The sequence below is a fragment of the Aotus nancymaae genome, unplaced genomic scaffold, assembly GCF_030222135.1.
Source record: "Aotus nancymaae isolate 86718 unplaced genomic scaffold, 86718_ANA_hifiasm-v0.15.2.pri h1tg000057l, whole genome shotgun sequence".
NCBI lineage: Eukaryota > Metazoa > Chordata > Mammalia > Primates > Aotidae > Aotus > Aotus nancymaae.
Window position 1 is genome coordinate 34,813,364 of NW_026988471.1, and position 15,405 is coordinate 34,828,768.

The following is a 15,405-nucleotide window of genomic DNA, read 5'->3' on the forward strand; positions in this document are numbered from 1 at the left end:
TTTTCCATTCTTCTTATCCTCTGGGCCTGTGTTTTAGCAGAGATCTACTACTTTCATTTGCTTATATCTATCTATTTCTCCAGCATGATGATAACTAATTTTAAGTGTCATTAATTCTCTGTGATAATCCTTTCCTTCCTCTTCCACCTACACATACATTCTAGGCATACTCCCAGAATTAGCCCTCTGACCTGTTTCCTTCTCAAGTTCCTATCTTACCTCTTGCCTTTTATTAACTCCTCCACCTCATGTAATCTGAGTTCCTCCCTCATTTCTCAAGGGAAATTGCTTTTCTATATTATTAATATCTACCTGATTAGCAAATTCAAGACTTCTTCACATTCTTCATCTACTCATTCTTTCTGTCTTCTATTCATAACTCATTTTCTTAGCTTTCTTGATAGGAAATACTCCTAGTTTCATAACTGGGCTTAGCCAGCATCTATTTTTCAGCCAGATTTTCTGTAAGTATACCTCAGGACTCTAGGCTCTCTCTTTGCCCTCTACTCTCTGTAACTTTATTGTTATTGCTCTGTAATAGTTATTCCCAAATATGCTCTTTATATCTGATTCAATCCATGCATTTTTAATTACCTGTGGAATATTCCATGGGTAACCTATAGGCATTTGAAAATTAATATACACAGCACTGAACACATTATATTCTCCTGCTAGTTGTTCCTTTTACTCCCGAACTACCTCTGTTCTATTCTGTCTCTCAGTAAATAGAATCGCCCTCCCACCATGCATTTTCAGGCTCAAAACGTTGGAGACATCCTTAAGTACTTTATCTTTCCATTAAAGTATTTTCTTTCCATTCTCTATCCAAGAATAAAATCCTATCAATTTGTTCTTGAGGTATCTCTTATTCTCAGTCTTTCAGTCTGGTCTCATTGACATTGTCCTAGGTCCAGCCATCATTAAAGCTTATCAGGGGCATTACTGAGAATTTCCTAACAGCTCTCTCCTCTTCCACCCTCTCACCAAAGTTTAACTCTAAACCTAGGCCCTATCATCTTATATATCATTACCCTTCTCAAAACATTCAATAGTCCCAATGACACATAAACTAAATATACATGATGAACTGGATGCAGCAGATTTTCCACATTACCTCTCACTGTGCCACCCCTGTCGGAACTGGTGCTGTGGTCACAAACACATGCATTGCAAACATTTCCTACAATTTCCTGACTCTGTGCCTTTCCCGTGATATCCCCTGAGCCTTCAGTAACTCTGACCTCATTTCCCACTACTGAATTTCTACAGTCTTTAAGCCATGTTTCCTCTATCAGGTCTGCTAAGGATGCCTTCAGACAAAGCTAATCTCTCGATTCTCTTTTCTCTATTGCATGTTCTACCTCAACTCTAATTCTCGCAATAGGATGTAGTGTTTCTTCTCTTGGTGACAGTCTCCAGTGAATTGTGAGTTCCTAGAAGCAGAAGCCATATTTCATTCAACTTCATATTTCTTACAGTGCTCCTTCAGAGTACTTCCTCTGAGTAGTTAGATACACAATAAAGGTTTACTCAGTCATTAAGAAACTAGATTGCAACAAAAGACAATTGTTCTTTAGAACTTATATGATTCTAAGAAGAGCACTAATATTTGCCAGACTGGTGAGGGTGCTGGATTAAATATCCTTCTTTAAAGCTAAACAAACACTCAGAAGTCCTGAGTGTGGCATGGCTTTTGAAGATTAGAATCACTTTCCATTGAGAAAACTTAATTTTTCCTATATTTCTTCCCCTTCTCTTTTTGTCATTTTAAATAAAAAAATGGAACTGCATAAAATTCGCAAATTCATGTTAAAAAGTGAAAGTATGTATACTTCCTATGAGTGAACTCACAGGGGCTGTTCTACAGATAATATTAATATCTTGGGTTCCTTTATATTTTGTCCTTTTACATACTATTCATCCTGTATATACCAAGGACATGATATGATCCTAAAGTTATGCACAGCATTTTGGTGATTGAAATAATACAAGATACAGACCCAGGTGAAAGTTAAAAAAGAAGTTCCCATGGAACTGAGCCTTAGGAAAGGCTCAGGCCATGAATAGATAATTGGATAGATGGAGAAAATGGAAAGGGCTTTTCTAGATGGAAGAATAAAAAAGAAACCATGAGCAAAGGCAAACAAACAATTATAACGTGTGTTATTAAAGCATGGAGACAATCAGGTAGGCAGACTGATCAGAATAGGTGGTTTATCCTAGAACAATAATAATATATTAGTCACTAACCTCCAGTGAAATCAGATGAAGGAGTGCAGTATGTAAAACAGAGCTGGAGCTACCACCATAAAGAGAGGATGGAAGTGAAAGACTGTGACCTGACTGCTTGCTGAGTTGCCTCTGACAACCCTCTCCCCACAGTCCCAGGCCCTCCCTTGAGCTCCTCTCAGTGAAACTGGAAAATCACCAGCCAAGTGAAAAACCAAATATAAGGTCAAATTGGTAGAATGGGGACCAAATTATGGGGCACCGTGTTACCTGATATTAGGCCGTACTCTTAATTCAGCTCTCTTTCTCACACAGTACATGTTGGCACTTTATAATTTATATGCTAAATAGATCCCTCTTTGTGCCCACATGGCTTCTTCCATGCTTTGTACACATCTAGTAACCCCCAATATTTTAAAATTGTTTAAATGGATGGCTGAGTGAATGCCAGCCTCCACCGAAGTAAACAGTAAGTTTTCCCAAAGCCTTTGTCAATGGTTTTCTGCAATCTAGTTTATCCCCACCCACTGCTAGCAGGAAATTAAGCTTTGGACATGAATGTGCAAGCCTTAGGCTGAGCCAGCCTTACCAGAAGACTCCACTGTGACTCCACCTATATCAGAGCTTAAAGATGCACATCCAAGGGCTTTATATAACAATTCCTAAAGGGGAAAATAATCCCAAAGCCTCAATAATTCACAAACTTCTTAAAGGTACAGGGTTCTATGTTAGCTACTTGACAGACCTCAGAGGAGATGCAGATCCTTTATTAAGAAAGATATTTGTTCATTTAAAAAATTAATTTTAAAAATAAACAGTGAGAAATACACTGCCGGCACAATGTGGTCCTAGCTCTAGCCAAAACTTTAGCACATACAAATAACCTTAGTGTGTGGAATAGACATCTGGGAGTGGGCTTTAAAGGATGACAACAGGCTGTTTTCTATTACGTTCTTGTAACCTGTTGGACCACAGACACATATGCTTGTGTTCTTTCAACCTGGAGATAATACAAGTAGAGAGGCATCATGATTAAGAAAGAATTAATGCATTCAGGGATAGGGCCAATAAAAACGATAGGTTTTGCATTTCATCCAAATAGAAAATTTTGAAAACTTCCTAGATTTATGGGGAAAGAAAAACAGTGGTTTGATTTTTTTAAAAAAATAGGTCAGGCGTGGTGGCTCACACAAATTAGCTGGGCATGGTGGCGGGTGACTGTAGTCCCAGCTACTCTGGAGGCTGAGGCAGGAGAATTCCTTTGAACTGGGGAGGCTAAGGTTGCAGTGAGTCAAGATCGCACCACTGCACTCCAGCCTGGTTACAGAGCAGGATTCCATCTCAAAAAAAATAAAAATAAATAAATATTTTTTTAAAAGGCTACTATCATTTTTAAGATACTTCAGTCTTCCCCTAAGTAACTGTTACCTCTCTATAGGTCTCTTATGTGTGAGAACAAAAGAAAAAGCCACGCATCTAAAATTATAGTTTTAAAATTTCCTTCTTTTTCTCTTTTACTTTGTATCTACTTAGATTTTTCTCACTATATAGCTCATTTTTCTCACTATATAGCTCATAATCCTCTATATTTGGATTTCTGACTAATCAGTCTTATTCTCAGCTAGTACAAAACATTTATTCAACATTGTTTTATGAGGCATCTAGTTGGTGCCGGGCAAGATGTTAGTTGCTGAGGACACACTAATTTTAAATGAAGAATTAAAAAAAAAAAAAAAAAAAAATGCAGAATCCTTACTTTTCGAAGTCAGAGTCTAGGATGGGAAACAAGCATTAAATAATCGCAAAACAAATATAACGTCACAATTTTCACATAAGATATATGGTACCATGCAAGGATAACAGGAGAATCCACCTCTTTGGTAAAGTCACAGAAGCCTTCGCTGAAATGTAACATGTGCTTAGAGAGAAAGGATGTATAGAAATGAACTAGATAAGAGAGTGGAGTGGAGCAGGGCATAGTAAGGATGAAACTCATAACCAGCAGAAGAGATGGAATGTCAGATGATGCTGCTCTCAAGGCTCTCATTGGGACCAGTGGGTTAGTACAGAGATGGCAGGAGAGTGGCATGGTTCAGGAAGAGACTGAAGAAGTAAGAAGCAGACAGCCATGCCATGCAGCACATTGTAGGTCATGACATAAATTTTGGTTTTATCTTAAGCACAATGTGAATCTTGTGGGAAGTTTCCAGAAGTCATCAGGGATGAAGTTCCATAATCAGATTTGCTTTTTGAAAAAGTTGCTTTGGTTGCATTATTTAGGGGCAGGAAAGCTTTGAGGTAATTCAGAAATAATAGTTTGCACTTTGGGAGGCTTAGGTGAGCAGATCACAAGGTCAGGAGTTCGAAACCAGCCTGGCCAACATAGTGAAACCCCATCTCTACTAAAAATACAAAAAATTAGCTGGGCAAGGTGGTGGGTGCCTGTAATCCCAGTTACTTGGGGGGCTGAGACAGGAGAATTGCTTGAACCTAGGAGGCAGAGGTTGCAGTGAGCTGAAATTGCACCACTGCACTCCGCCAGGGTGACAGTGCAAAACTCTGTCTCGAAAAAAAAAAAAAAGAAAATAGTTTGGACTAGGGTTGCAGTTATGAAGCTAGAAAGTAGATGAAATATAAAGACATATAGAAGGAAAATCTACAGAACACTGACAGTAGGAATTGAGGGAGAGAAAAGTATCTAAGAGGGATAAAGACTTTATAAAAGTAAATGGATTTCAAAATGAGATAACATTACACACCTAAAATTTTAGACTGGATTTTAGAATGGCTAAAATACAAAGCTCTGGCATCAAATGCTGACAAAAATGTGTAGCAATAGGAACTCACATTCATTACTGGTGGAAATGCAAAATGGTACAACCACTTTGGAAAACAGGTTGGCAGTTTCTGACAAAGCTAAATATAATCTTAACGTATGATCCAGGATTAAACTCCTAGGTATTTTTCTAAATGAGCTAAAGAATATGTTCACACAGAAACCTACACACTAATGTTTATAACAGCTTTTATTCTTAATTGTGAAAATCTGGAAGCAACTAAGATGTCCTTCAGTAAGTGAATGAGTAAACAAACTGTAGTACATTTATATAATAGAATATCATTTGGCAATAAAAAGAAATGATCTATCAAGCCACAAACAGACATGAAGGAAACATTAATGCACATTGCTAAGTGAAAGAAGCCAATCTGAAAAGGCTATATACTCTATAATTTCAATTATGTGACATTTTAGAAGAGGTAAAGCTATGGATACAGTAATAAATAAATAAATAAATAAGTGATGGCCATGATTCAGGGTTTCGCAAAGGGATGGAGGAAGAAGTAAGTGGACCATGGGGGATTTTTAGGGAAGTAAAACTATTCTGAAAGATATAGTAGAAGGTGAATATATGACATTGTACATTTGGCAAAAACAATAGAACTATATATACAATACCAAGAGTAAATCCTAATGTAAACTATAGACTCTGGTTAATAATAATGTATCAATATTGGTTTATAAATTATAACAAAAGTACCACATCAATGAAAAATATTAATAATAAGATTAACAAATATTAATAATAAGATTACAGAAGGAGAGGGTATACAGAGAAACTCTCTGTACTTTCTGTTCAACTTTTCCCTAAACCTAAAATGTCTCTAAGAAATAGAGCCTATTAAATTAAAAAAAGAAACTTCAAATACAGTTTTTTTAAAAGATGACAGATGGGAATAATGTTTCTTAAGTAAGAATGACTGGAGAAAAGCCAAGTTGGGAAAAAGAACATCATATTTGTTTCAGATACATTGAGTATAAGATACCTTAAAATAGCTAAAGGATATATGAAAGAGCAGTTGAACTTCAGGCCTAGAGTTCAGAAGCTAAAGGTATAAGCCAAAGATATAAATAGTAATCATTTGCAAATGGATCGTATTTGACACTAAACACAGTGATGGAATCTCCCAGGTGAGATTACACTGAAGAGCTACATGCCTCAGCCTCCATGCCATGATTTGGAACTGACTACTAAAAACATAAGGGACAAGAAAGGGAATGAGGGAGAATGGCTGTATTTTGTATTGTGTCTGTTCATGTTTTTGTTTAAGTTTGTAAAAAGCATGTGTTGGAGGAATTTTGGAAGTAAGGCTCTCAGAAAACTGGGCAAGAAATAAAGAGAAAAAGATGAGCCTGGAGACCAGAAATAAGTCTCTTAGCTGAAGCAAAAGTCACAGAGGAGAAAATACCCATGGTGAAAACCAGTTAAAGAACTAGTTGTCATCTCTTCTGGTAAAATTAAATAGGATGTTAGTGATTCATTAAAAACCAGGTTGGGCACGCAAAGACTACTATATTATCCGTGGATCCTTGGCATGAATATAAGGTGAATTGAGAGTTTCATAAACCAGTGGGGATTAAAGCCGGTGATAGTAGAAATGGGGGTGAGAAGTTTAGCTGGGACACATTTCAGGAGATATTCTCATGCTAATACTTATGACATCTATAAAGAATAGGCCTGAAATAGTTGTATTATATATCCCCTTGAAAAGATATTCAGCTTGGCTTCTGAAGGAAACAGAACTTAGTGCCTATAAAGAGACCTTAGGAAATCTGGGAGAATGGATAGTCTGGAAACAGGAACAGGTTGCAACTCAGTTTTACACACACATTTAGGAAGGCTGACATAATCATTTCAGGGTAAGATGACTAGGGCTTAAAGTCTCTCATTTCCAGGAACTCTCAGTATCTACATGCAGCCTATGGAACTTATTTCCCATCGCTAATTTTTCTTCAATGTGAGTAAAACATTTTGATATGGCTCTTGGGAAAAGTGAATGCCTAGTATTCCATGTATTTCTATATACACTGCTGCAAGGACTAGAACACTCCGGGAATAACCTATAAAACAAAAAATTATATGCACATATTTTTTGAGACAGTGACCTCTGTTAATAGCAGACTGGATAATTTAAATCATCTTTCCCCCTTTGAATAATTAATTAAAACTACTAGACATCAGAAAGCTAATGAAATAGTGACGAACTGTCAGAACTTGATATGGGGGAGCACAGAACATAGAAGTTGAGCCCAGCTTTTCATGCTCCTTTTCCTTGGAAACACTTGTCAATTTCAGAGAGGATGGCTAAGAAAGTAAGGAGTGTTTTGGGTCATCTTCTGGGGCAACACAGATAGAAACTGGAAGTCATAACCTACTAGTAGAGGCTCTGGTCACTCCCTTTTCCCTTGGGTTGAGAGCATAATAGGAACAAGTAGGAATAAGGGTGAACTCAAAGGAGGAAGTACATAGGTCTTCATAGGTACTAAAAAGCTCAGTTCCAAATATGTTTTATCTCTAAAATTGGAATTAAACTGTTCCTAAATTGCCAGTGCCCTCAGGTACCTGGCAGAAGCAAATTATAAGTCCCTCTCTGAAAGAAGATAGCATTATCTAAGCCATACAATGTTTCTACACACAGTTTTGCAAATATAATGCCTCACATACAATCAAAAACAACAGGGCATATAAGGATGAAGACATAAGACTATATGAACAGACACAATAGAAGCAATAGACAACAGAAACAGACCCCTGGGGCTCAATATACTGAAATTGTCAACACAGACAAAAAATAACATACTGTGTTTGTGCAATAAAAGATTAGATGAAAAATTTTACCATAAAAGTAAAAACTTGACATAGCATCAAATGTAAATTCTAGAACTGAAAAATAAAGTAACCAAAAATAAGAAATCAATGGGTTTAAAAGCAGATTCGACATGGCTAACGTAATAGGGACAAACTAGAAGATTTTTTTTAAATGCCTCAAAGGAAATATAAAGAGAGCAGACCACTGAAAAAAATAAAAGGAAGGGGAAAAAAACAGACACATAGAAAACAGTCATAAAGTCTAATATACACAGATTTGGAGTGGCAAAGGAGAACGGGGAATGAGACAGAAGCAACAACGAAGAGATAAGTGTTGAAAAATTTTCAAAACTAAAGAAAAACATTAAGCCACGGAGTCTAGAAACCCTGATAACTTCAAGTAAGATAAAATTAAATTAAATAAAACAAAACTACACATAGGTACTTTATATTAAAACTATTAATACTAAAATGAAGTTAAAGACCTTAAAAACAAGTTAAAAAATTATCTTTTAAGGATCAAACATTACAGTAACCTCTGACTCCTCAACAAAAACTGTAAAATTCAGAAGACCTGGGATATCTTCAAAATACTGAGGGAAAAGCTCAGATAATGTAAAATTATATTCCAAGTGAAAATTTCTTTTAAAAATTAAGGTAACCATAAATAGATTTTCAGAAAAGCAAACGTGACAGATTTATTATCATCAGACACATTAAATAGTAAAGGGTACTTTTTAGTGAAGAGTACATTAAAGAAAATAGTTCAAGATAATAATCTTAGATGAGAAATATTCAAAAAAGAAAGGAAAAGAAAGCATTGAAATTCAGGAATATATAAATTGACATTATTGAGTACATCAATATTAGTAATGTCTTGAAATTAGAATATACATTAAAATGAAATACAGGACTTCAGTGGCATATAGGTTTGAAGGGGAGATAATTAAAATGTTCTAAGTTGACTGTATTGTCAATAGTTACTTACAGGCAAGAATATATGTCCTTACATAGACAAGAGTGTATATACATACATCTACTCTTGTCTGTAGATAACTATTGAGAAGATGGTATAAGAGTGTACATCCTCTAACACACTGAAGAAAATAATAGAATGATACAAACAGACAAAAAAGGAGAGAAAAAGGAATACAGTCATGCACTACGTAACAACGTTTCAGTCAATGATGGACCACGTATATACCACAGTGGTCCCAGAAGATTATAATGGAGTTGAAAAATTCCCATTTCTTACTGACATTGTAGTCATCATAATGGTGATGTAACATCATACTGCAACACATTACTCATGTGTTTCTGGTAATGCTGGTGTAAATAAATTTACTCCACTGCCAGTCATATAAAAATATAGCATATACAATTATGAACAGTACATTGTACTTGATAGTCATAAGTGACTGTGTTACTGGTTTATGTATTCCCTATACTATACTTTTTATTGTTATTTTACAGTATACTCCTTGTGTACTTAAAAAAAAAAAAAGGCTAACTGCAAAACAGCCTTAGGAGGTCCTTCAGGAGGTATTCCAAAGAAGGCACTGTTACCAGAGGAGATGACAGCTCCATAGTTGCTACTGCCCCTGAAGACCTTCCAGTGGGACAAGGTGCGGAGGTGGAAGACAGTGATATTGATAATCCTGACCCTGTGTAGGCCTAGGCTAGTGTGTGTTGTGTCTTCATTTTTAAGAAAAAAAGTTTAAAAAGCAAAAAATAAATTTAAAGATTTAAAAATAGAAAAAAGCATATAGAATAAGGATATAAGAAAAGAGAGTAATTGTGTACAGCTCTGTGATGTGTTTATGTTTTAAGCTAAGTGTTATTATAAGAGTCAAAAAGTTTCTAAAACTTAAAAATGTATAAATTTTAAAAGTTACAGTAAGCTAAGATGAATTTATGATTAAATAAAGAAAATCTGTTTTATAAATTTAGTGTAGCCTAAGTGTACAGTGTTTATAAAGTCTGTATTAGCATAGAGTGCAACATCACAGAACTTCACATTTACTCACCACTCACTCACTGACACACAGATCAACGTTCAGGCTTGAAAACACCATTCATGGTAAGCACCCTAGATGGTGTACCTTTTTTTTGTCTTTTATACCATACTTTCACTGTGCCTTTTCTATATTTAGATACACAAATACGATTGTGTTAAAAAATTCAACAGTCCTTTATGCTAAAAACCCTCAATAAACTAGATGTCGATGGAACACATCTCAAAATAATAAAAGCTATTTATGACAAACCAACAGCCAATATCATACTGAATGGGCAAAAGCTGGAAGCATTGCCTTTGAAAACTGGCACAAGACAAGGACACCCTCTCTCACTACTCCTATTCAACATAGTATTGGAAGTTCTGGCCAGGGCAATAGGCAAGAAAAAGAAATAATGGGTATTCAATTAGGAAAAGAAGAAGTCAAATTTTCTCTATTTGTAGATGACATGATTGGATATTTAGAAGACCTCATCATCTCAGCCCAAAATCTCCTTAAGCTGAGAAGCAACTTCAGCAAAGTCTCAGGATACAAAATCAAGGTGCAAAAATCACAAGCATTCCTATACACCAATAACAGACAAACAGAGAGTCATATCATGAGTGAACTCCCATTCACAATTGCTACAAAGAGACTAAAATGCCTAGGAATACAACTAACAAGGGATGTGAAGAACCTCTTCAGGGAGAACTACAAACCACTGCTCAAAGACATAAGAGAGGACATAAACAGATGGAAAAATATTCCATTCTCATGGTTAGGAAGATTCAATATTGTGAAAATGGCCATACTGCCCAAAGTAATTTATAGATTCAATGTGATCCCCATCAAGCTACCACTGACTTTCTTCATAGAATTGGAAAAAACCACCTTAAACTTCATATAGAACCAACAGAGCCCACATAGCCAAGACAAACCTAAGCAAAAAGAACAAAGTTGGAGACATCACACTACCTGACTTCAAAATACACTACAAAGCTACAGTAATCTAAACAGCATGGTACTGGTACCAAACCAGAGATATAGACCAATGGAACAGAACAGAGGTATCAGAAGTAACGCCACACATCTACAACCATCTGATCTTTGACACACCTGACAAAAATAAGTAATGGGGAAAGGATCCCCTATTTAATAAATGGTGTTCGGAAAACTGGCTAGCCATGTGCAGAAAGCTGAAACTGGATCCCTTCCTTACACATCATACAAAAATTAACTCAAGATAGATTAAAGATTTAAATATAAGACCTAACACCATAAAATTCCTAGAATATGCCATTTAGGACATAGGCAAAGACTTCATGACTAAAACAACAAAAGCAATGACAACAAAAGCCAAAATAGACAAATGGGATCTAATTAAACTTAAGAGCTTCTACACAGCAAAAGAAACTGTCATTAGAGTGAACCAGCAACCAACAGAATGGGAAAACAATTTTGCAATCTACCCATCTGACAAAGGGTTAATATCCAGAATCTTCAAAGAACTTAAACAAATTTACAAGATAAAAAAACAACCCCATCAAAAAGTAGATGAATACTATGAACAGACACTTCTCAAAAGAAGACATTTATGCAGCCAACAAACATATGATAAAAAGCTTGTCATCACTGGTCATTAGAGAAATGCAAATCAAAACCACATTGAGATATCATCTCACGACAGTTAAAATGGTGATCATTAAAAAATCAGGAGAAAATAGATACTGGAGAGGATATGGAGAAATAGGAACACTTTTAGACTGTTGATGGGAGTGTAAATTAGTTCAACTATTGTGGAATACAATGTGGCGATTCCTCAAGGATCTAGAACTAGAAATACCATTTGACCCAACAATCCCATTACTGGGTATATATCCAAAGGATTATAAAACATTCAGTTATAAAGACACATGCACAAGTTTTTTTATTGCAGCACTGTTTACAATAGCAAAGACTTGGAACCAACCCAAATGCCCATCAGTGATAGACTGGATTTTAAAAATGTGGCACATATACACCATGGAATACTATGCAGCCATAAAAAGGGATGAGTTCATGTCCTTTGTAGGGACATAGATGAAGCTGGAAACCATCATCTTCAGCAAACTGACACAAGAACAGAAAACCAAACACCACATGTTCTCACTCATAAGTGGGTGTTGAACAATGAGAACACATGGACACACAGAGAGGAACATCACACACCAGGGCCTGTCAGGGGGCTAGGGGAGGGATAGCGGGTGGGGGTGGGGGGATTAGGGAGGGATAGCTTTAGGAGAAATACCTAATGTAGATGATGGGGGGATGGATGCAGCAAATCACCACGGCACATGTATACCTATGTAACAAACCTGCACATTCTGCACACTTGCCACAGAACTTAAAGTATAATTTTTTTTAAAAAAAGTATTCAGTACAGTAACATGCTGTATAGGTTTGTAGCATACAAGCAATAGGCTAGACAATATAATCTAGGTGTGTGTGGGCTATATCACCTAGATTTGTGTAAGTACACTCTATGATGCTTGTACAGTGATGAAATGGCCAAACAACAAACTTCTTAGAATATTTCCCCTTCATTAAGTGATGCATGACTGTATAGAACAGTAAGATTTCAAATTTAAACCACAGTACATCAGTAATTAAAGCAAATGAACTAATTATTCCAATTCAAAGACATATATTGTCATATTGCATTTTAAAATAATTTTATATGTCATACATAAAACAATAAGGATACAGTTACTTGAAAAGCAAAGATCATTACCAAGAAAAAGCTTGTGTCACTACATTAATATCAAAGTAAAATTTAAGAGAAAAAGCATTACTAGAGAGAAAAAAGTACACACCATAAAGACAAAATATTTGATTTACCAGGAGGATATCAAAATTCTAAATTTTCACCACATAATAAAATAGCTTTGGCTGGGCACGGTGGCTCATGCCCGTAATCCCAGCACTTTGGGAGGCAGAGGCAGGTGGATCATCTGAGGTCAGGAGTTTGAGACCAGCCTGGCCAACATGGTGAAACCTGATCTCCACTAAAAATACAAAAATTAACCAGGCATGGTGTTGGGCACCTGTAATCTCAGCTACTTGGGAGGCTGAGGCAGAAGAATTGCTTGAATCCAGGAAGCAGAGGTTGCAGTGAGCCGAGATTACACCATTGCACTCCAGCCTGAGTGACAAGAGTGAAACGCTGTCTCAAAAAAAAAAATCTTCAATTCTTTGATGCAAAATCTCTATAGTACTAAAAGAAGAAATAAACAATTCTACGATCATACTGGAGGATTTTTTAACACATCATTCTCGGTAATCGATAGAGCAAGCTGACAAAATTCTGCAAAAATATAGAATATTTGAATACCACAATTAATTAATTTGATCAGTTGAACATATACTGTATAGAACAATATTCCCCCAAACTGCAGAATAGCTATTTTTTAAAACTCACAGAACATTTGTAAAAATTAACTATATCCTGGGTAATTAACAAGCATCAACACATTTTAAATAATTGAAATCACAGTCTTGATCTCTGACGACAATTTCATTTAGCTAGAAGTTAATAACGATGGTGCTGTGTGCCCGTAGTCACAGCTACTCGGGAGGCTGAGGCAGAAGAACTGCATGAGCCTAGGAGGTAGAGGTTGCAGTGTGCCATGACCATGCCACTACACACCAACTTGGCTGACACAGCCAGATTCTGTCTGAAAAAAGAAGAAGAAATTCATAACGAAAAGATAGCTAGAAAAATCATATTTTGAAGCTAAGAAATACAGTTCCAAAATAAGCCATGTATGTCAATGTAAAAAATTGCCATGTAAATCAGAAAAAATATTTTAAACTAAATTATTGCTATAGTCTGAATGTCTGTGTACTCCTCAGAATTCTTGTTGAAATTCCAGCCTGAAGGTGATGATATTAAAAGCTGGGGCCTTTTGGGAGGTGAGTAGATCACAAGGGTAGAGCTCCTATGATTGAGATTAGTGTCCTTATAAAAGAGACCCCAGAGAGCTGTCTTGCCCCTTCGATGAGGTGAGGACATAGCTAGAGGCTCCATCTATAAATCAGAAAGCAGACCTCAGCAAACACCCAATCTGCCAGGTTGTTTACAGATACACAATGGAATCTTGTTCAGCCATATAAAAAGAAAGAAATCTTATCCAAAACAACATTGATTAAATAGAGGACATTATGTTAAGTTTTTTAAGTCAATCACAGAAAGACAGATCTCACATGTTCCTCTCATGTGGATGCTTTAAAAATAATTGAACTCAAGAGAAGATCCAAGATGGCTGATTAGGAGCAGCTCAGGACTGCAGCTCCCAGTGAAAGCGCAGAGGGTGAGTGGACACTGCATTTCCAGACGGATTTTTATTGCCCACAGACTAAGAGATTCCCAGGTGGAGGAGCCCCACGGGTCGCCAGCACAGCTGTTTTGGTGGGCACAGCTGTTTTGCCGGCGCCCCAGTGCGGTGGTTCTCTGTACAAAATACTCTGGTCTGGGTGCCATTTTAGCTGGCCAGAGGAGCTCTGGGAAGGCAGTCGCCCATTCAGCTGATTTAAAAAGGGGACTGAAACAGGGAGCCAGGCCAGGAGATTCCCGGGCAAAAAAGCGCCACGAATCTCAGCGTCGCTGTTTCAGCTGGCGCAGTGGGTCGCCACACAGGAAATCACACAGATCCCGGCACCTTTTCAACAGGCGACTGGAACATCTGGGAGAGAGTCAACCATTCAACTAAAAAAAAAAAAAAAAAGGCTCGAGGCAGGGAGCCAGGTGATCAGCCTTGGCTGGTCCCACCCCCACACACAAAAAAAGCAATTGGAAGCACTCTGGGTTGAGAGTTTCACAGCAAGCTCAGCTGAACCCGGGATGGTCCAGCTCTGTGGGGGAGGGGCGTCCACCATTACCGAGGCACTCCACCACTACGGAGGTTGTCCGCCATTGCTGAGGCAGCCTGCTGTTGCCAAGGCAACCCGCCATTACAGAGAAAGTCCGCCATTACAGAGGTGGGCCACCATTGCTGAGGCAGTTCTAACTACACCCATATAAACAGGACTGCAGGGAAGTTCACATGGCAGCTGGGCAGAGCCCACAGCAGCTCAGCAAAGCCTCTGCAGGCAAACAGGGACTAGGCTGCCTCCTTGCTGGGCAGTGCAACCCTGAAAAAAAGGCAGCAGCACAACAGAAACTCATAAAGCCCTAACTCCCCAGGGCAGTACCCCTGGGGAAAAAAAGGGGTTCATGAGTTCTGCTGTAGCAGACTTAAACGTACCTGCCCAGCAGCTCTGAATGAACAACAGAGCTCACAGCTTGGCACTTGAGCTCCTATAAAGGACAGACTGTCTCCTCAAGCAGCTCCCTGAATCTTGTATATCCAAAGAGTCACCTCATAAAGGAGAGATCAGACAGACATCTGGCGGGTATCCTTCTGGGACAAAGACAGCAGAAGAAGAAACTGGTAGCAACCCTTACTGTTCTGCAGCTGCTGCAGGTGATCCCCAGGAAAGCAGGGCCTGGAGTG